The 23,707-nt window shown below is 34.2% G+C and overlaps 1 protein-coding gene and 1 non-coding gene across 2 annotated transcripts in view; both read right to left on the bottom strand.

Moving 5' to 3' along the window:
- The window catches only part of LOC124538242, a 136,697-nt gene that overhangs the window by 93,971 nt on the left and 19,019 nt on the right, over window positions 1–23,707 (bottom strand). The window lies entirely within an intron of this gene.
- LOC124538676 lies at window positions 8,817–8,923 on the bottom strand. The gene has a single exon (XR_006966989.1). It is a non-coding gene; the product is annotated as a U6 spliceosomal RNA (small nuclear RNA).

Genomic DNA, 23,707 nt, shown 5'->3' with positions numbered 1-23,707 from the left:
TAAGATGCACGCGTTCTAACCACTGGGCCATCTCATGATTAATATATCTTAATATAAAATATAACACACACACTATTACTTTCAATAAAACGTATTTTTTCGTAAATCCATAGAGAATGTCACAGATTAATCAAGCCATCGACCAATGATATCGCGTCAATTTGCCGCCAAATTTGTTTATTATACTTTTTTCCTGTTATGGTTGGAATAAGACGGAACGTTGGAGGACGACGTAACTTTAAGATGGAAATTGTAAACTCTTGAAAGATTATGAAACTTAACATTCTTCCAAATTTAGAAGATTATTAAATCTACCAACAGAAATTTTGGAAAACGACAAGAATTGTACAAGTTTATGTATAGGGACTAAAGTTTGAACTACGTCATAAGAATATCCCCACAAATTATTGACCAAAAAACTGAACATTTCATAGCTAATCCGTTGTTTTCTGAGATCAACATCAGAGCCACTAAACCAAAGAGGCAGTTAAGAATACCTATAAAAGAAATACCAAGAGAAAAGGAATAGCTGCAATAGTTTTATTACATATACTTCGACAACTTTCTGTAATAAAATACTATTTTAGCCGTTTTCAATAAAGGAAGGTTATCAATATCGCGTTGTTTTCGTGTTTTGTTCCGCGATATTTTCGCTAAATTTGAACCGATACTCTTTGTTTTTTTTTTATCGAATACGTTATTGAGGGTTTGATTTGAGGAAGTCAATTTGAAAAACGAATCCTGCCCTCAATAATGGAATCAGAACATTGATAAAATATACATAGAATACTTTTTTTGGGCAATTTTTTTAACTCTTCTTTATTGTTATGTATAAGTGCCAGTGAGTTTAATTAATTATATAATTATAATGTTGTTTTAGATTTTCACGATATTTGTACTTCAAATAGACAAATGTCACCTCAGTCTATCCGTGACCACGAACGTTGTAAAGTGCTCGTAACGTCGGGATGATAAAAATAATTAATATACTCGATTTAAATCCGTTAACACTAGTTTTATTTCATTATATAATTATGTATGTACTGTTTCCTGTGTTACGATATTCCTATTAACGAATTAACTTTACTTTCATTACGCGAATTCGCGTTGAACTTTGACATCTAACGAGGCGGCTCTTTAAATTAAGTAAATTGAAGTATTTTAGTACTAGCGTTTAGACGTCAAAGTTCTTAACACATTACGAATAATGAAAATATTATGAACGATCGTAGGATATTCAGCTATTTATTCTATTTTATCAATAAAGTAAAGAAAAAAGTAACAGCCTGTAAATTTGCCACTGCTGGGCTAATGGCCTCCTCTCTCATTAAAGAGAGGGCTTGGAACATATTCCACTACGCTGTTCCAATGCGGGTTGGTGGAATGCACATGTGAATTTCAATGTAATTAGACACATGCAGGTTTCCTCATGATGTTTTCCTTCACCGCCGAGCACAAGATGAATTATAAACACAAATTAAGCACATATATATATATATATATAGTGGTTCTTGCCTGGGTTTGAATCCGCAATCATCGGTTAAGATGCATGCGTTCTAACCACTCGGCTCTAAGATTTAAAAATCCAATATGGTTCATTGTGAATACCAAAAGGATTTGGGTTGAGGATGGCTGTTTCATATCTGGATGAGCGCACTACTGATTTTTCGCGTGCTTGATTTGTATTTATAATGACTATTCTTGTGCTTGGTTATTAGGGAAGACATCTTACATGAAGTCTGTTTGTACGATTCCGCATCATCTGTGGAGAACGTCACAGATTTGCATATTGTTCCTGAAGCTAGCTTGCATTTCACTTATAATATGTATGAGCATACCCGCTTTTTTGTTTATGTATAACTCCTAGCGTCAATTTTATCCACAAGAAAAACTGCTTATTAGGTACGTATATAGTATCATTCCTCTGCCGCCGTTTCCCTATTTTTATTCACTCAATAATTTCTCAAAAGCTAGATCCAAATATGAATATTCAAATAATATTTGGTGGTAGGACTTAGTGGAATCCCTTCTGGGTATATACCACCCAATCTATCACCAAACAGAAGTGATAATTGTTGTGTTCCGCTTTTAAGGGTGAGTGAGCCAGTGTAACAGGTATAAAAAATATATCATCTTAGTTCCCTTGGCCGCGCATTGGCGATGTAGGAAATGGTTAATATTTCTTAGAGCTCTATTATCAGTGGATAGTGGTGACCACTTACCACCAAATGCCCCGTTTGCCCGTCCGCCAACTTACATCATAAAAAAGTTATATACTATGACTATTATTTTCTTTTGATAATCTATTATAACCTCGAAAAAATTATGAATGAATATTTCTGACAGCAACAAAATACCAGTAGATTAAAGTAACAAAGATTGATCATTAAAATATGTAAGACTTTTAAGCTTTCAAAGTCCAGTTTCAAGGTAAACACAAGTAACTTTGCCTAAAACGTTTTCTTCGAAATCGCTCAAGGTGTCGGCAGAGGGAGACAGCTGTCCCGTTATTGGTTTTATGGTAATGCCCATTGCCTTAGAGAGGTCTAGTGTAGCCGGTAAGTCCGTTTTTATTAAGAAGTCTCGATTTTCATGCATTTTCATGTGCATACTTAAACGCTTAAGATTGGCACAGACCGCTAATATCAATTCAAATAAAAATTGTGCTTTTGTATAATTAATTAAAATTATTGCAATAAAGTATTACAACTTTCATAAAGTTAAATATACTGATAGTGCAATGATCAATGTATACGGTTTTACAACAGGATCCCAAAAAGCGTTAAAAATACCTCTGTTGTCGAATTTAAAAAAAAAATTAAGGAACGCTTGTGTGCAAAAAGTTATTATACAAACGATCGCCTCCTGCTCCTGGCTATTTCATTTCATATTAAATTGTATAAAACCCGCTGAGTTTCTTTCGCCGGTACTTCTCGGGTCAGGGTGTTTTCTTTTCCGAACCGAACGATTTTAATTGACCATCAATAAGAAAGTGTAATACTTCTATATTGAATAAAGTAGTTTGAGTTTGAGTGCAGAATAAAGTATCATTCTGTTAATGGCTCACAGCTAAGCCTCCTTTCCCCTTTGCAAAGAAGGTTCAGAGTTTACTCCACAACGCAGCTTCAATATGGGCTGGTGTGCTGATAGGTATAGCAGATTCTCATCCAACGCATATAATGTCCTCCTAATGTCCTTCTTAACTTCCAAGAATTAATCCTATGATGCTTGTCCTGACTTTAACCTCAGAAGCCATCACGGTTCTTAGCTTAGTCCAGAATATTAAGACAGTTATTATATTTCCATTATAAAGTTCAAACTGTTAATGTTAAATCTTGGAATGTACGGGTACATTCTACCGAGTTTCTCGTCTACAATATATAAATACTTCAAACCCGAGAGGAGCCGGCAAAAGAAACACGGCTTGATTATGTCTACATAATTCTTATAATACTTCCTACTTTCAAGGAAGTAAAGTATGCTGAAGTCTACTGAGCCGAAAAGTTCTCGGATTAACGAAGTCGATATCGTCTCGGGACAATGGAGGTATTCAACGCTATCGTCACAAGCCACTATGCTGAGTTACGGAGTTACGGACTTTTCAAAAATGGAACAAGAACGTATTAATATTATTTTTTTTTTATTAACATAAAACTAGGACCTCGGAATATAGCTATATGTATACACTACACCAAAAAGGTTGTTTTACCTAAAAAAATTAATAAATGTTTCTTTATGATTTCTTAGTTTTACCATTAAATTATTAGTTGTTGTATTGATTCGTTCACAAATAAAAGTAATGCTCAATATTATTACGAATCATTCGATTGTGAACTACCATGGAGTAAGGACCTACTGAAATAATTAATATATATATTTGTAATATATATAATTATATTAAATGTAGTTTTGTTGCTAGTATCGTAAACAGAATTACGAGATCGACGATCGAGTATCTTTCCCAATAACAATAAACCGTTGTATTATTCTATAATATATGTATTACAAAACCATATGAGTCACTATAACATAAATATATGTTCTTGATATTAGACATACAATAGAGCCATATCATAAATATCATAATTTTGTTTATATATAATTCTTTAACATAAAATCGTGTGCACTTGTTTAACTTGATTGCTTTGTATATACATAGTTTAATTATGTTGATATAAATTTAACATTTTCATTTAATTTAATCTTTATTAAGCTATAAGCTTGTAATGATATGATTGAATAGACTTTGAAAGAACCAAGGATTATTTCTTTTTTATATTAATGATAACTCAGATAATTTGAACACACCAACATTAAGAATACTTCCTATCTTTTCGGGACTTTGTGTCTCGCCTGGATAGGTATCACCCACTCATCATATAATCTACCGTCAAATAGCAATACCGTGAAATAACTGTGTTCCAGTTTGAAGGAATTGAGCTAGATTAACTAAAGGCTAACGTCTTAGCTCTCATGCTCTGACTAATGACCACTAACGATAGTGACCAATATAAATCATCAGGAAGATCATTTTCAAGTCCGCTAATATACATAATATATGGGATAAATATTAACAGTTTATTTCGATGTAGAGCAACACACAAACGGTGAGTGTAAATGCTTCTGATATTTTACCGTTATGGATACAAGTACTCTATACTTGTATGCGAAAATTTTCTTTAAACAAAAATATGACACCGTATTGTAATATCGTTTCAAAGAAGAACACAACATAATAGTACTTGAGACTGGAATGCAACTCGACGCTTGAACAATAACCTATCCCTTTTCTTCGCTATGCCTTTAGAAAAGGATATATTAACATCAAAGATGGCGCTTGGCTAAGAGATTTTCGATAAAGGCACTTTCCTACTTGTAATAGTAGATCGATATCTCAATGGGTTTCTTCAAAGGGATTCATTGTAATCGCTTTCTTAACATTTTTATGTAGCTGAAAGTATTGTTTTAAATGTATAACCGGAGTAATTGCGATCATCATTTGTTTTATTTGTCGTAGTCTGACTGAAGGGTCGTGATTTATTTTTATAGCATTGTTTACAGTAAAAAGCCTTCTTTCTTATTGAGTCAAGGATTTGGAGCTTATTCTACCAAGCTACTCCAATGCGGGTTGACAAATAAATGTAGGAAAATTTCAACGAACGTATACAGGTTTCCTCACTAATTTTCCTTTCCTGAATGACAAGAGGTCACAGCAGCTATCACAGCTTAAACACGAAAGAATTATTTGTTTATTAACAATTGTGTGTTATTAAAATGTATTTGGTACATTGATTACCGTTCACACTTGTTTTACCAATGTTCCTTAATGTGTTAATCATAATGCGCCATTGCGTTTCCTTTAATTTTATATATACTTTCCAATAATTTCAAATCTGAAAATAATATTTAATTTTCAATAACCTGTTTCTTCATTTCCTTCGTCTCCTATTCGTAACAATCACGTGTTGTATGTGTAGTCAATACAATTCCGAGAGTACAAAGCGTCAGATACAAACCTGAAAATTTGGCCGAATATATTTCCATGATATTTATCAAAAAAGGTTTTATATGTTCGTGGCTGAGTTTATATCGAAAAATACGAGTTCAAATTAGAGAGTCACTACTTAATTTTCATGTTTCTAACTTATGTGGCTTATTTATATCCTGCTCGCACTTGAAGAACAACTTCTTCTAATTCTTCAGCCTGGCATTAACTAATTGTCTAGCAATTCTTACTTGGTGGTGGTGGTAGCCCGCCTAGTTAGGTACCACCCACCCATCAGATATTCTACCGCTAAACAACAGTACGCAGTATTGTTGTGTTCCGGTTTGAAGGGTGAGTGAGCCAGTGTAACTACAGGCACAAGGGACATAGCATCTTAGTTCCCAAGGTTGGTGGCGCATTGACGATATAAGGCCATTTGCGCCATATTGCGCAATATGCGCGTTAATAATTCTTATATCGTCATTGTCTATGGGTTTACTTACCATCAGGTGGCCCATATGCTCGCCCGGCAATCTATTACATAAAAAAAATTGCCAGGTTCTGCCTTCCGAATTAGCCTACTCCACTTGGCAAGGTCTTTGGCTTTATTCTGTGTAAGTCCATTGGCTCTTATGTCTTGCTTCACGACATCTAGCCATAGCTTACCACATCGCTAGGAAACCTATGTCTTGGATAAAAATATTCCCCAGTTTGAAGCTGTCAGGTGAAGTAGACTCCAAGCATTTCTCCTTAAAAAGAATAGAAGGCCATAACAAATAACCCAGGGTTGCTTGTACTAAAAACAAATTCAATCATTACAAATGTTTTTTTTTTCCGAACAATGATAAAATATTTTATATTCCTTATTTAGATTCTTACCTCGTAAGTATTTATACTTGGAACGATTCAATTAAATTCGTTCTAAGGACGTAATTTCTGGTTCCGCTAACGAGTCCCAATTATTTTTCCTGGTTGAACTTTGACATGATTCACTGAACACGATCTTGATTACTGAAACCGACTAACACGTGTTCTGTATTTGTTTTCAGTACGTTGTAAAGAGCTGAGATGGCCTAGTGGTTAGAACGCGTGCATCTTAACCGATGATTGCGTGTTCAAAATGCTTGCCTGGACAAGCACCTCTATATACATATATGTGAGCTTGATTTGTGTTTATAATTCATCTCGTGCTCGGTAGTGAAGGAAAACATCGTGAGGCAACCTGCGTGTGTCTAATTTCATAAAAATTCTGCCACATGTGCATTCCACCAACCCAAATTGGAACAGCGTGGTGGAATATGTCCCAAACCCTCTCCTTAATGGAAGAGGAGGCCTTATCCTAGCGGTGGGAAATTTACAGGCTGTTACTTTACTTTTTTTACGTTGGTACGTAAATGTATAATTTATATACTAGTAAACAGTGCGTTGATGTTGTCTGTCTTGTATAATATACTAAAATCTTTCTTTCAAAATATAGTGCATTATCTGTTATAAGGCTTATGCATATTGGTTTAGTAATTTTTCAATTACAGGCTAATTCTTGCAGTTACACTGACTTACTCTGCCTTTCAAAAGGAACACAAAAATACTAAGTATTGCTGTTTGGCGTTAGAATATGTATGTGTCCTACCAAGTCAGAAGCCCAAAGCCCTACCATAAATAAATGTGTTCGTATTTTATTAAATAAAAAGATTTTTCCGCTTGTACATGGATATTGTTTGTCAACATCATCTTTATATATTATAACTGAGATTCAATTTACGTCGACGTGCCGGATCGAATGGGAAAGAATGTGGCTAGATTATGAATACTTTTGATAGAACACAGATAGTAAGTACAGATAACAATTAGATGAAGATGAGTACAATAAACTATTTTTTTGTTGAAAATGAAAACAATGCTAATTGCTTCTTAAAAAAAATATGAATAATAATTGAAACTACTATACTACTAACTACTATAATAGTAGAGCTCTGTAAAATGTACCTAACCGGCAAAAAAAAAATCAATTTACTAGTAAAATACCATAAATTAAATTGTATAGAATAACACTGACGAGCCTAAAAAAATCTTATAGCAATGACAAGCAAGGTATAACCTAACCTAACTCAAATAAAGAGAAATAAAAAAAATACGTCATTTACTTTTATAAGAAATATACGGTACGACACAACTAAGACGTCATCGGCAAAATTCGTAAAACCATCAAAAATTATCAATATTTAATTCTTATGTCTATTGTCTTCTCTTGTATCTTGTCTATTCTATTCTTATGCGAGAATCTATAGCGACGAATAGCGTCGAATGGCGCAATAGGGAGCTTTTTCTATTGATTGTGTAAATCGGCAGTAATCGGTTTTATTAAAAAAATCATCATCAACCTGTCAATCATCGACCTGCCATGTCATCAAATTTTATAATTTATGGATATAATAGAAAAATATCTAGATTATATGAATTTGGCGAATATGTTTTGTCAACTGAAAAAACATTTTTTTTAACGATCTCTAATTATGGATAAGGTTCGATCGATTATGTAGAACGGCACGAAATGTATACAAATAATAAAATTGGAGTGTCTGTTTTTAATGTTAGGTTTATATAAGCTTGTTATAAAACTACTCACATAACATTAATTTATGTCACTATCTTAATTTACCAATCGATACGTATATTAATTATCCGCTTATTGTATAATAATTATATACTTTTACAGCCCGTTTCAGAATCTCGTTTTCTTCTCTATCGCCCGTTCAAAATCAACCGCCTTTTGTTTTTTCTCGTGCCAGGTAGTACCAGTCGCCGCACTACGCCGCGAGAGGAAGTGACGGGAGTACCACAACACGGTGTCGATAACCGAATCAATAATCATACTAATAAATGTTATTTCATTTAAAAAAACATATTTAAAAATCAAAGCCGTACTAAACATTACTATTTCAATTAAAATTATATAAGTATATTAAAAAATCATTACACGCTTTTTATTAAAACAATATGTGTGTGTACACGATATATAAACCAAAATATTAAATTTATAAATACGTATTTGACTATCTGCCTGTCTATTTATTCCGGCTAATCCCTTGAACTGCTGTAACGATTTGTACTGGCTTATAGCTGATATAATAAGGACATTTTTTTTTCTCCCTGGAAAAACGCATTACGCGCTTCCCCCACGTGATGGAAACTAGGGGGTGTGTGGGACTCCCCGGAGCCCTGGACGCCAAGTGCGCCCAAGCACACCGGGTTTACCCACTAAAAACCCAGTGGTACCCTCTCCGTCTTTCGGCGGACGCCACGGAATCGCTTACGCATGCTACCGTGACGAAAAAATGTGAAACGCTTTACGATTTTGCATGTCATCCTTGCGCAGGGGCCATGCTAATCTTCTCTGTATTGTTCCAACTTTAGAATATATACTGCCGTAGCAAGTGCTGATATAATAAGGACTAACTTAGGCTCTAACAGTAACTTTTATTTGCATTCAAACGTACACAAATTTCTACTTATTAATATAGATACTGTTAAAAAACCGATATTAATAATCGGCATTAAGCGTTAGCAGTATTATATATTCGTTGACTTTAACACCCCTGGGAGTGCTATTTGCTTTATCCACTCCGGATACACATTAAGTTATCTCGGCCACACAGAAGTTTAGAATTCGAATCCCGGCACGAAACTTTTGTTTACCTAACACATAATGACTGGCCGTCATTAAAAAAAAAGTATATATGCCTATATATTTGCATGATTTCAAAATTGTATATGCAGTTTAAATCTAATTTTCGCAAAACAGTTTTTTTTTTCATGTTATAGGTTGGCGAACGAGCATGTGGGCCACCTGATGGTAAGTGGTCACCATCGCCCATAGACAATGACGCTGTAAGAAATATTAACTATTCCTTACATCGCCAATGTGCCACCAACCTTGGGAACCAAGATGTTACATCCCTTGTGCCTGTAGTTACACTGGCTCACTCACCCTTCAAACCGGAACACAACAATCCTGAGTACTGTTATTTGACGGAAGAATACTGATGAGTGTGTGGTACCTACCCGGTACCACCAAGATGGCCACATTAATGGAAAAAAAGTGAAAATTTCATGCAAATAAAATCTAATTTTCGCAAAATTCTTTCTTGAGTGCGGCATAAAATACGACCCCAAATTTCAAGTATCTACGCCTTATACTTTAAGATGCACGTTGATAGTCAGTCAGACCTCATAGCATTGCTCTTTAAATATTCAGGTTAAATTGCCTGCTTTCACTGGGTACCTTTTTTGTGTTACTTGTACATGCTTATCTTATCTAAAATGCGACTACGTCTTGTACTATACGATCTTTATTTTCCACACAGTTCAATTGTTCTTTTGTGAATGGAAGTAATTAACATACAGTTCACAGGTAAGTAACGGCCTGTATATTTCCCACAGCTGGGATAAGGCCTCCTCTTCCATTAAGGAGAGGGTTTGGAACATATTCCACCACGCTGCGAGTGGTGAATGCGAGTTGGTGGAAAGCACATGTGGCAGAATTTTGATGAAATTAGACACATGCAGATTTCCTTACGATGTTTTCCCTCACCACCAAGCTCGAGATGATTTTTTTTATTTATTTTTTTATTTATTTATTTCACACACAAGTTTATGTTTACATTATTAAATGCCAGCCCTGAATTCCAAACTAGCTTTCGCTGTGTTTTGGAAGTCAGTTCCTTCCCAGATTTTAGGTTACAAATTGTTTCTTATTATAAAAGTAAAAGTAAATGGAAAATTAAAAAAAAAATAATAATAATAATAAGGGGGGTAAGGGAGTGCGCTTCCATCTAAGCACTCCAAGTCAACCTCACCTGCTCGTGGTACCCCCTGCTAAATAACAAACGAGGCAATGGCAACCGTCCGGTGGCGGTATATCCACTAACCCAAGCTGTCTCATGGCTCAAGAATATGGATATTCTAAGGAGGCTGAGACAGAACAGTCAGCATCAGTGTAGGATGTTGACTGAGGGCGCCGGCGACTATGTATCGAGTATACCAACGGTGGCGCTCACAGAGCTTAACCTTCTAGTTAGGTTCACTACGCACTCACGTGATTTGGACAGGCACGATGAGTTTTAATGTCCGATTTAAATTTAAATGAAGATGCAAGAAAAAAAATATCCCCAAGTGCCCGGGGACCCTGAGAGGGACTCTGATGATGGTGAGGAAGTATCTCGACGGGTCAGGGGAGAGAAGAATCTCCGGGTGGCGGTCTCAAACCATCAAACAATGCGCGATCTGCTTTCGGACAACGATGCTAATACGATAAGGAATAACGTAACGGAAAAAACGACTAGCAACAATACAAGGTACTTTTTGAGGTCTACTAGACGAACACAAAATGCAGCTGGAATATCAAAACGGCAACAAGAATCACTTTCATCTTCATCACCCACTAACAGTTTATTTGAATCTATAGCTTCATCATCAAACTCATTCGAATTGCTAAATAAATCTTCTAGCTCCTCATCATCTATCTCATCCAATCCAGAGGATGTTGTGCAGATGGCACTCGCTATAAATTCTGCACCCACCCCTGGCCATAACAGTGTGCGAAGAAAATGGACTTCTGAAATGAATGAATTTATTTGGCGCACATACCTTATAACTAGTGAATTAGAATCTAATCCTCATTACCTAGATTTATTACATTCAAAATTTATAGAAAAATTTAAAAATTTTAATGTGTCAAAGCAAAGGTTAGGTGACCAAAGAAGAGCCATCATAAGAAATAAATATTTACCCCAACAGACTTTGGATAACATAAGAAAAGAAGTAGAAAAAGAATTACAAAGCAAAACTCAATCTCTGCCTCTATCTCATTCTGGCACATCTTCCTCAAGACTACGGTGGACCAATGATATTAATGAAGCTATAATACGAGAATATTTTAAAATTACGCAATGCGAATCAAATAGAACAGCTTATCGAAAGCCATTGCATGCTGCTATTACATCACAATTCCCACAAATATCACATGTATCTGAGCAAAGAATTGCAGACCAGAGAAGAGTTATTGTTAATAACAAACGCCTAACAGAAGAAAGAATACAACAAATCCGTAACGAAGTAGAAAAAACAATTATACCATTATCAGCAGAGATTTACACTAGTAACAATGAAGATGACAACAACATTACTTCACCAAACAGATTAACCGAAAAAAACCGCAGCACAAATAACGTAACAAGAGAGTGCACACAAGCTACTACAGAATTTGGAAGAAAAATACAACTTACATTTGAAACGACATATGAGAAATATAAAAACAGTGATCCAACCCAAAGACCATTTATTCCAAAACAGAATACTTCAAAAAAGTTAGCCCTTATAGTAAGTCACTTAGATAAAAATATCTTGCCTCAATACATTTCCGTTAATCAAGATTTTATCACAATACAAACATTAATATACTGTGCTGCATACACTGCAGCTATCTGCAATGGCACTAAAATAAAAGAACCGCAAAATCATACAAATTTAGAGCCTCAAAATAAGCCTAATATGCCACCGTGGCAAAAACGACTCCACAAAAAGAAAGAATCCATTAGAAAAGATATCGGTAGAATGACACAGTACATTAGAGGAAATAGAAGTAATAGGCTTATTCAACACATAGCGTCGATTAAAGAAAAATATAAAGTTCACTCTCAGTATGAAGAAAATAATGTAAGTAACGAGCAATATCTTGACAGCATGAAACAAAGGCTCGCAGCTACAAGTAGTAGGCTTAGAAGGTATGAAAGCTGTACATTAAAGAAAAAGCAAAATACACAATTCAGAAATAACGAAAGATCATTCTATAGGCAATTAAATCAAAAAACAAGCAATACTACACAAACATTAGACACTACACTTCGAAAACAACTACCATCCCTAACTGAACTAAAAGTTTATTGGTCAAGTATTTGGGCTAACCCTGTACAACACAATACGCAAGCAGAATGGCTTTTATTAGAAACAGAAAGGAAACGCAATACGCCAGAAATGACATTTACAAATATCCCGGTGGAGATATTTTTAAATGTGCTGAAAAATACACACAATTGGAAAGCACCAGGCTCCGACCACATTCATAATTACTGGTATAAAAAACTGACCTCTATGCACCCTTTATTACATGAATATTTAAATATGTTTATTCTAAATCCGAGCTCAATGCCAAAATATATAACACAAGGAACAACTTTCATGATTCCAAAAGACAATAATGAAACACATAATCCAGCAAATTACCGACCAATAACTTGCTTACAAACTATATACAAAATACTCACTGGATGTATTACACGACTCATTGATACACATATAGCTAGCAATAATATACTTGCCCAAGAACAGAAAGGATGCCGAAAACGTAGTCAAGGGTGTAAGGAACAACTTATAGTAGATTCGGTAATTATGAAAAATGCATATGCAAATAAACAAAATATTTGCAGCATGTACGTTGATTACCGTAAAGCCTTTGATTCTGTACCTCATAGTTGGTTAATCCAAATTTTAACTGTCTACAATATTAACCCAACGGTGATAAATTTCCTCTCATATACAATGCAATCCTGGAGGACTAAACTTAAAGTAGGAACGAGTATTGACACCATAGAAACTGATGAAATACCAATAAGGCGAGGTATATTCCAAGGAGACGCATTAAGTCCTCTTTGGTTTTGCCTTGCATTAAACCCTCTCTCTTATCTCCTAAATAAATGTAATTCTGGGTTAAAAGTACCAAATAATAGTTTATCTCAAACTAAAATATCACATCTTCTCTACATGGACGACATTAAGTTATACAGTTACAATGTAATAAGCCTTCATCAACTCGCAGACATAACACAACAATTTTCAAAAGATATACATATGGAATTTGGCGTTGATAAATGTAAAACATTTTCATTTATAAAGGGTAAACTACAATTAAATGATTACATACTAAATTCAGGAAAAAAAATGGACGCTTTAAATGAAAATGATTCATACAAATATTTAGGTTTTCAGCAGAATCGGCAAATCTGTGAAAAAGAAACAAAAAAAGACCTTACACGTAATTTTACACATAGAATTAATTCAATACTTAAAACACAACTCAACTCTCGTAACACTATAAAATCTATAAACTCTTACGCTATACCAATACTCACGTATTCTTTCGGAGTCATTAAATGGTCACAAAGTGACTTAAAAAAGCTTCAACGCATTATCAGTACTTCAATGACAAAGCATCGCAAACATCACCCACGCTCCTGCATAGAAAGATTAACACTCCCTAGGGAAGAAGGAGGTAGAGGACTTATTGACATAACCAACCTTCACAACAGACAGATTAATACGTTAAGAACATTCTTTTATGAACGCGCAGATAACTCGGAATTTCATGAATCAATAGTAAACGCAGATAAAAACTTTTCACCCCTTAATTTATTAGACAGAAACCCTCAACTAAATGAAAAATTAACGGATAGTAAAGACAAGATAAAAACTTGGCTCCAAAAGGCCCTACATGGAAGACATCGCTCTGACCTACAGCAACCACATGTCGACATAGAAGCGTCGAACGCATGGCTGAAACGAGGCGATCTTTTTCCAGAAACTGAAGGTTTCATGTTGGCTATCCAGGATCAAGTTATTGACACTAAAAACTACCAAAAATATATCATTCGTAGATCCAACATCAATGACACCTGTAGACATTGCCATAGCAGCCCAGAAACCATACAGCATATAACCGGCGCGTGCAAGTCTATAGCACAAACGGATTACAAACACCGCCATGATCAAGTTGCAGCCATAATACACCAAAACTTAGCTTATCAATATAAATTAATTTCTGAAAAAGTACCGTACTACAAATATAAGCCACAATCAGTGCTCGAAAACAACAGCTATAGGATATACTGGGATAGAACTATAGTTACTGATAAAACCATTTACAACAATAGACCAGACATAACAGTATTAGATAAACAAAATAGTTCAGTTTATTTAATAGATATAGCAATTTGCAACACCCATAACTTAAATAACACTTTTACCGAAAAAATATCTAAATACACTGATTTATCCATAGAGATAAAAACACAATGGAAAGTTAAGAACACCAAAATGGTACCTATAGTTCTATCCTCCACTGGAGTCATACCTCACACTCTCCATACCAGTCTGAAATTACTAAATATCAATAATTCCACTCTCACACTTTTACAGAAAGCCGTAATTTTAAATACATGCCGCCTAGTTAGAAAATTTTTAGGCTAACTCCCCTAGCTATGCACTTGGCTCAGGCCCGTGCACAGTTATAGAATCCTTTTTTCAGTAAAGAAGAGAATTAGCTATGCTAAAAATATAATAATAATAATAACAATCAAATCACAAAAGAAATTATTTACCAAACTAAGTAGTGAATTAAAATGATAAAGGTTAATATTATGTGGGCACGCGTGTGTGTGTAAGTGTGTGTCTGTATATGTGTATTTATGTATGATGTTGCGTGCTATGAGTGTGTATTTAGTAATATGTGTATATATGCAACAATTATTTGTGATTTATGTCAGCTCTTGAAATAACAATAGTCTTAATTCAACAACTGCTCAGTTTCCTTAAAATCTAAATCCGTAAGGCATTCTTTAATTACTTTTTTAAATTGAAAGTTAGACAAGTTCTTTGTTTTATATTCAGTATTAAGTTTGTTATATAGCCTAGGTGCTAGTGAACTATAACAACGTTGTGCAAATTTACTTTTGACTTTAGGAACCGGACAGATATCTCTTCTTTTGTTATTTGGCTTTATTTGTGGTATGTGGGTCTTATGATACCTACGAAGACATTGATATATAAATAGCTTGCGAACAGATAAAACTTCGGCTTTTTTGTAAAGTAATTGTGATGGATATCTAAACGGTAAGTTGAATAAAATCTTTAATACAGCTCGATGCGCCCTCTCTAGTTCAATGAAATGAGTCTTAACAACGGATCCCCATGAACAGATACAATAATTAATAATACATTCAGCTAATGCTTGATAAATTTGAATGAGGAGTTTAGTATTATCTATAATTCTTAGTTCTCTAAAAATATAAATAAGTTTTCTTAATCTTTTACTAACTGCTACAACATGTTTTTTCCAATTGATCCTATCATCAATAATTACACCTAAATATTTTATGTCAGTTACTCTTTCCAAAGCTGGACAATTACCACAATAAACAGTGTTATTGGTGCCCGGGCCACGATTGCAAGGATAAATATGCATACGTATTATAAGATCTTTTGGCGATGTAGCATTGGTCTTGCTGAAGCACAAATACTTTGTTTTACTGATATTGAGGGTCAGCAAGCTATCTTCGAGCCAGGCCATAACGGTACAAAGACCATTTTCCACAATTTGATGAACATTCTCCCAACTAGAGCCATGGAACAAAATAACTGTGTCATCAGCAAACATCTGTACTTCAGCTCCTTGCATTTTGAGTCTACAAAGCTGATTGATATAAATCAAGAAAAGCGTAGGCCCTAGGGTGCTGCCTTGCGGTACACCGTAATATACAGGAGCAAAATTGCTAAGGTGGTTACCTATTCTTACACATTGCCTACGGTCTTTAAGATAATCCTTGAACCACATTAGTGCATGTCCACGAATGCCACTGCTCTCCAGACGAGCAAGTAGTATTGGAATAGATACAGTGTCAAATGCTTTCTGCAAGTCCAGGACCGTTATCTAAAAGAGCCGTGACACGTGTTGTTAGCTGAAGAACGGCATCTTCAGTGGATCGATTTGTACGAAACCCATACTAATTATTCCCCAGAATATTATTATGTTCTAGGAATTTTTTTAGCCTATTATTAGTAACTTTTTCTATTATTTTTGACAATACACTCAAGAGGGAAATAGGTCTATAGTTTGTAGGAAATTTTTTATCGCCTGACTTAAAGACGGGGCAGACAATAGCATTTTTAAAAAATTCTGGGAAGCTACCTTCCTCATAGCTAAGATTAATTAAATAAGCGATAGGTTTGGAAAGAAGGTTACTAAATTTTTTTACAATAGAAACTGATATTTTGTCAATACCAGGTGCAGTGTTTGTTTTAAGACTACATATGACCCTATTCACCTCGAAGGAATCAGTGGGATATAGTGTTAAAGAATTACAAGGAGAATCAATCGATATTGTTTTTTTAGACAGGTATTTTTCACTAGTGTTAAGCTTGTGAAGAGTTTCATTTGCAAGTGCAGGACCGATTGAAGTAAAGAACTTATTTATTTCGTCCAGTGATTCAGTAGCAGTAGGTTTTATATTTAGCAAATCAGTAGGAGATGTATTAAATTTTTTAATATTACATAACTCCTTTATAATATTCCAAGTCTGTATCATTTTACCTCTATTTTTTTCTAATTTATCCCTGTAGTATTTCCTTTTTAATCCCTTTAAAATTTTCCGTAATAGATTTCTGTACGCAATATACTTATGTTTTGTTTCCTCGTTACTCGTATTTTTTTTAGCCCTTTTATGCATCTTGTCCCGCTTTTTTATAGCTTTAATTACACCCACTGTTAGCCAAGGTTTGAGCGGTAGTATACGTTTGGGAATTTTCTGCACTACAGTGTTACTGTCAATAATGTTTACTAATTTATTAGTGAGTATATTAGCTGCAGTATTAATATCTTTGGTTGAGTACAAATCATTCCAATTCTCCATATTCAAATATTTTTCGATGTTATCCATATTAACATTTAGTTTATGTAAATTTATGGGAGCTTTAGAAATGACAGTACTCTTGAAAATATTTAATAATATGGGACAGTGGTCAGTCAATTCATCAAATACAAATGTTTGAACTTGTGACACAGTTTTAACCATAAAGTGGTCTAGGCATGATTTTATTCTAGTTGGACATTGTATGCCTTGCTTTAGGCCATATGTCGCCATTAGGTTTAAATACATTACTGTGTTCGCATTCAAATTTACCGCCATAGTGTCGAAGTTCAAATCGCCAGTCAAAATTATAGTACCGTGAGGCCTACACGTGTTTAGAATACTATCTAAAGAGCTCAAATAATTATATGCGTTTTTATAGCACGGCGGGCGATAAGTGCATACAATAACTGTGTCCCCTGCTAATTTAACAACTACACAATTGCCATCAAGACAATTGGGTTCATAAGATGAAGCCTCTAGTGCCTCACGAACGTATACAACCACTCCGTCGTTTTGGTTTAAGCTATTATATGATCTATACGTATTATAACCGCTTATGTCAGGTGGCGAATAATTTTCATTTAGCCAGCACTCAGTTAGCACAATTACATCTATTAATGTATTAAACTTCATAAGGAACATAAGAAAAATATCGAAATTGGAATTAATGCTACGAATGTTTAGTGTTAATATAAGTAAAGAGTTATCTCCACGTTGTGAACTTGTTATTATTTGGAGACATTCCGACGGATCACGCATTCTACTACATTTAATATTCTCAGATTCAATTTCATTGATAATGTCTGAGTTTAACGCATTGAATTTTTAAAATAATTACAACAATGTTACAGTATAATACACAAAAGAGATACTATAACACAGAAAGAACAAAAGAAATATAAATATATAGCACACCGAATTAAAAGAGGGTATTCTAAAATTTTTTGCAAGCGAGCGTTTTAAACATATCAGTTGTTGTTTAGACTTAATTTTAATAATGATCAGTATTTTTTGTAGTACTGTAGGTATAGTTAATCGGTTAGAATTTCTAGCTATATACATTCCAAAGATATAGGTGTAGGAATAGTTATGCAATATTTCTTAATAAAATTAATACTTACATAATCGTTGCATATTATTTGAACGCATATGATTCGTATTTCACTTTTTATAGACACTTGTCGTGTGTGTGTTAAATGTATAACTATTATGATAATATTAAATATAAACTGTTTGTGTATATGTAAATAGGAAAAATAAAATATAAGGATTAGTAGTATACAAACAAAAGCTTTAGATTGGTAGGCAAAAATACTTAAAATTAATAATAAAGGACTAATAAATGTATAAAAAGTAGATCGAGTATCGCACTGTTTCCATAGTCATTTCTTAAGGGAGTCGATGTCCGCTTCGCTGTTTATACGAATGGCGGTCCCGCCGTCTGCTTGCCGAAGGTATACATTCCCGTGGCTCGTCCAGCAGTACTGATAACTATGTGTTCCGGCGAAGTCCCGCGCTAAGAAAAATAATCGTTTCGTTTTGGCAGTAAGATTTTCGGAAATATAGACAGGTTTCGGAGGCCCGCTGATTCCTAAGTTTTCTGTAGTAATTTGATTATTCTGTTTTCTGTATTTTTTTAAAGAGTGAATAATTTCTTCTTTTTTCGATGCTGTCGTAAATTCAACTATTATAGGCTTCGTTGTCTGTGTTTTATTCTTTTTCTGGAGTCTAAAGATACTTCTTATTTCACTTTGATTAATCATAACATTCAATGTTTGCCCGATGGTAGTAACAATTTCATGTAAATCAGTTTTGTTTTCTGTTTGAGCTTGTGGTACATTTCTTAGCTCAATACTAGAAGACCTCGCGCTTTTTTCTAGAATATCAACTCTTTCCTCTAGCATATTTATATAGTTTCTATTGGCCTTTTTTTCACATTCTAATTTTTCAACCTTTTCTCTCATGTCATCATATTTGCTGGACAAGAATTCCAGTGATTTACATAACTATAAGTTTTGTTCCTTTATTTCACTCATAGTAGCGGCCATTATGTTTAATTTTTCGGCCGTATCAGTTTTGTTTTTTAATAAGATTTCCTCCATAGATGTAAACTGTAAACTATTACTCGATAACACACTTTTTATATCTTCCATAAACTTCTTAAGGTTCTCATTATCATCCTCCCGTTTTCTTTTAAACCGGCTCAGTATATTTACATTTGAAAGGTCTGGTTCGGAGTCATATGTAGATGGCGGAGGACGCGTCAAAGACATAGTGTACTAGGGTACCAGGTGCACACAATAATCTACAGGAGTTATTTCTTTCTTATTTTTTTAAAAACTTAGAGTACTCATCTTGGTCGACGATCGATGAAATTGAACAATATTGCTGTCCGGCCAGTATTGCTTGACCCGCCCTTAATGACGTACGATGTTTGAGACGGATGTATACTGCGAATATATTTTTGTGTACGATAGGCGGCTTTTGTTTGTGTGTAATGAACACTACTTCTACCGATAACGCGTCGCGCACTTATTTGCTGCACTTACTTATGCACTCCTAGTAGTTTATCTGTATTATTTAGTACTGTTTTTTAAATTTTAATTTTAATTTTAAAAAAGGTCAATTTAACAAGAAACACGTCTTCACTCTTCTGAAGCACGGAGGGAAGGGGGAAATTATAAATACAATTTAAGCACATAGAGGTGCTTGCCTGGGTTTGAACCCGCAATCATTGGTTAAGATGCACGCATTCTAGCCACTGGGCCATCTCAGCTCACAGGTAATAGTAAACATTATATCTAAATAGTTGATTTGACAACTTGACCATTAAATACACGAACATGGCATAATTATCATCCTAACTATGGCTGGGGGTGACACTGAGATATGAATAGCGAAGGTTTGTCTCAATACAATCTCTAGAAATTTGTCTTCATCGCGATCGCTTATCATGTGAGAATAAGATTTTTGTTTGTTCGTTTCGGAAATTAATAACTAGCTGATCCTGCGACTTCATCCGCGCGAAATTTGTAAAACACAAAATTCCAACACCATGACAAATTCAGTGAGTAGTATTTTGCTTTCATATTTATAGATTATAAGATTAGAATGGTTAAGCTAAGATTTATAGGCGAAAGTCATAATCTATAATTACTAGTTGTCGCCCGCAGTTTCGTTCGCGTGATAGGATATTCTACCGCTAAACAATAGTACTCAGTATTGTTGTTTTCCGGTTTGAAGGGTGAGTGAGCCAGTGTAACCACATACATAGGACATACATCTTAGTTCCCAAGGTTGGTGACGCATTGACGATGTAAGGAATAGTTAATATTTCTTACAGCGTCATTGTCTATGGGTGTTGGTGACCACTTACCATCAGGTGGCCGATATGCTCGACCGCCAACCTATTCCATAAAAAAAAGGATTTAGTCGTCAGGATAGGTATGAAATGTATTCCTATGTTCGTACTTGGAGTTAACACGGACAGTTCTTTTTCGATATTTGTATAGCTATAAACATTACCTATACTTATATTTAATTGACAAAAATATACCACTATTACCAAAAAAACAAAGCTGTCTATACATTTCTGTCTTCACTCGTCTCCCTAACCAAAAGACCGTACTGTGCGAGTAATGGATGTAAGTAAGAGGTTTATGTCAATGGATCCGAAAGTGAATTGGTGAGATGTTGATATCGATCGGGCTTAGTTTTATGAATGGCGCTCCCCTCGCCCTTTAAGCACTCGGGTGGTGCTGGAGGTACCTCAATTGCTATTCAGCTACTTTGGATGATTACCTCGTAAAACTCACGAGCGTACATTTTATTTATTGCCTACTTAATCGCCAAGTTTTAGGTAAAATATATTACATTTAATTTATAATCTTTCAAGATTATTAAGCTCTCTCTTATTATATTAATTTATATGATATTTAAAAAGGAAATTTTGATAAATATCAGATTGATTGTTTTTATTTTTGTTGATACAGTTATGCCAATTTTTTCGTTATTTATTAACTTATATATTATTAAATGAATACAATAAAATATTATCTGAACCTGTGGGATTAATAATAAAATTTAAGTATTCAAATAATTTTTGTTTTCATTTGCAAGCTCTGCTATTATTATTACTTTAAATGTATATTTATATTATTTAGTAAACCTAATAACCTAATTAGTTATATATCATACATTTTTTATACATATACATATATTTTTATAAGTATCTCTAGAAACGCTTCATCGACTCTAGAGGATGTACTGCTTATGCATAATTATTAACAGTCAGTGTAGTAAATGTTTTATGCAAAAGATATGCAATAAAAAAAAATTAAATTTGGTATAAGAATTTTTTTCGTGGAAACATTATTGTATCTTAATATTTGATTACTCTTCAAACCATTCTATAAGCAAAAAGAAAATCATGTTGAGATTGGGGAAACTTGGTGTTGCTATACAAAAAAATTATAACTTACATGATGCTTTGTATAACATATTTTTATAATGGAACTATTATTTTAGTAATATTAGTAATGCTCCCAATAAAATTTATGTATACGTCACATAAAATATTGTCAACAAGTAGGATTTAAAAATAAAATAAAAGACGAAATCATTAAATATTTTTCCGTACTAAATGCAATATATGCAAATAACTCCCAAATTTGTTTATATATCGTCTGTATTCTAACACTATTTTTACAAAACGATGTTTCAAGTTCACGAGCAAATAGAACGTTTCTGAACTGGTATATTTCCATTTTAAATATTAAAATTGATTTCAGGAAACAGTCATGGATATGGAGACCAAAGATAAAACTCAAAACCACTGAATATATTGATAAGGTCTTTCAGTCCATTTTATTGCTTAAAATGGACTGCTAAAGAATTCGCAATAAAACGGACAATAAAAGGAGGAATCACTAAGATGACGGACGAGAAAGTTGTCGTTAAAACGTCAATTTTTCAAATTAAATTTTATATTAAGTATAATACGACACAATTTATATGTAGCATCGGCAAATTCAATAAAACTGATTACTACGAATTTACACAACCATTAGAAATAACTCCCTATCGCGCCATTCGACGATATTCGTCGCTATAGATTCTCGCGTCAGTTCAGCCCGAAAAAGCAAGTGTATGTAAATCGACATGTCAAATTGACAAATATATATTAGATCATATGATATTACAAATTATTACGTCTGTGTAAAAATCATCACATAGAAATAAATATTGATAATTTGGGAAAGGGTACTCAATTCGGATGTGATCGGTTGTACGAATTTTGCCGACGCTACATCTAAGTTGTGTCGTACAGGACATTTTACGTAACGAAACTAAATATTAAGGGAGGAGATCATTTTTCAGTGTCTTGTTTATCCCGTGCCTTAATAAGGATATATATTTCGAGGTCGGTTTGAAGTAAATCGGGATACTAAGTTTATTTTGAAACTAGTTTCTTACTGCTTACTTTCTTGGTAGAGCTTTATGCAAGCCCCTCTGGATAGGTACCGCCCACTCATCAGTTATTCTACCGCCAAATAACAGTACTCAGAATTGTTGTGTTCCGGTTTGAAGGGTGAGTGAGCCAGTGTAACTACAGGCACAGGGGACATAACATCTTAGTTCCCAAGGTTGGTGGCACATTGGCGATGTAAGGAATAGTTAATATTTCCTACAGCGTCATTGTCCATGGTGATGGTGATGGTGACCAATTACCATCAGGTTGCCCATATGCTCGTCCGCCATCCTATACCATAAATAAAACTGCGATTATGTATGTGTATTCGTAAATTGTACTTTAATATTAAATTTCAACCCCCTTTCACCCTCTTTTTTGATATCTGGTACTTAAAATATCGCAACACAATTTATCATTGATCTTTATAAATTATTAAATTTGTTAGTTTTCCATCGTCGTTATTTTTAAAATATTCGTCTGGATTATGTAGTGTGAAAAATAACATTTATCTACTTTAAATATCAGTAACGATAAAAAAGCGATTTTTATCAAAATAAATAGTTGTTTTGATAAAGATCAATTTGTTATTCTATTCTATATATTTTATGGTTCACCTTTTTTTCCAATAACGGCTTATATATAAAAGAGAGATTTATGATAATACAGATTTATTTTTAGAACTATACAAGAGAAACATTTCCTCCGTACATTATATTCGACTAACTCTTAAGAGTTTTTGCACGGGACGCCAAAATACCTCGCATATTACAGAGTTTTTTCCAACTTACTTAACACTTATTATACGTTATATTTAGGCCAATTTTCACGATAATTATATGAACACTTGGTGGTAGGGCGTTGTGTAAGCCCGATTGGGTAGGTTCCAACCACTCATCAGATATTCTACCGCTAAACAATATTACGCAGTGTTTATGTGTTCGGGTTTGAAGGGTGAGTGAGTCAGTGTAACTACAAGCACAATAGGGACAGGGACATAGCATCTTAGTTCCC

This window comes from Vanessa cardui, chromosome 20, assembly GCF_905220365.1.
Source record: "Vanessa cardui chromosome 20, ilVanCard2.1, whole genome shotgun sequence".
Classification (NCBI taxonomy): Eukaryota; Metazoa; Arthropoda; class Insecta; order Lepidoptera; family Nymphalidae; genus Vanessa; species Vanessa cardui.
Note: the sequence above shows the minus strand (reverse complement) of the source record. Positions and strands in the feature narration are given on the sequence as shown.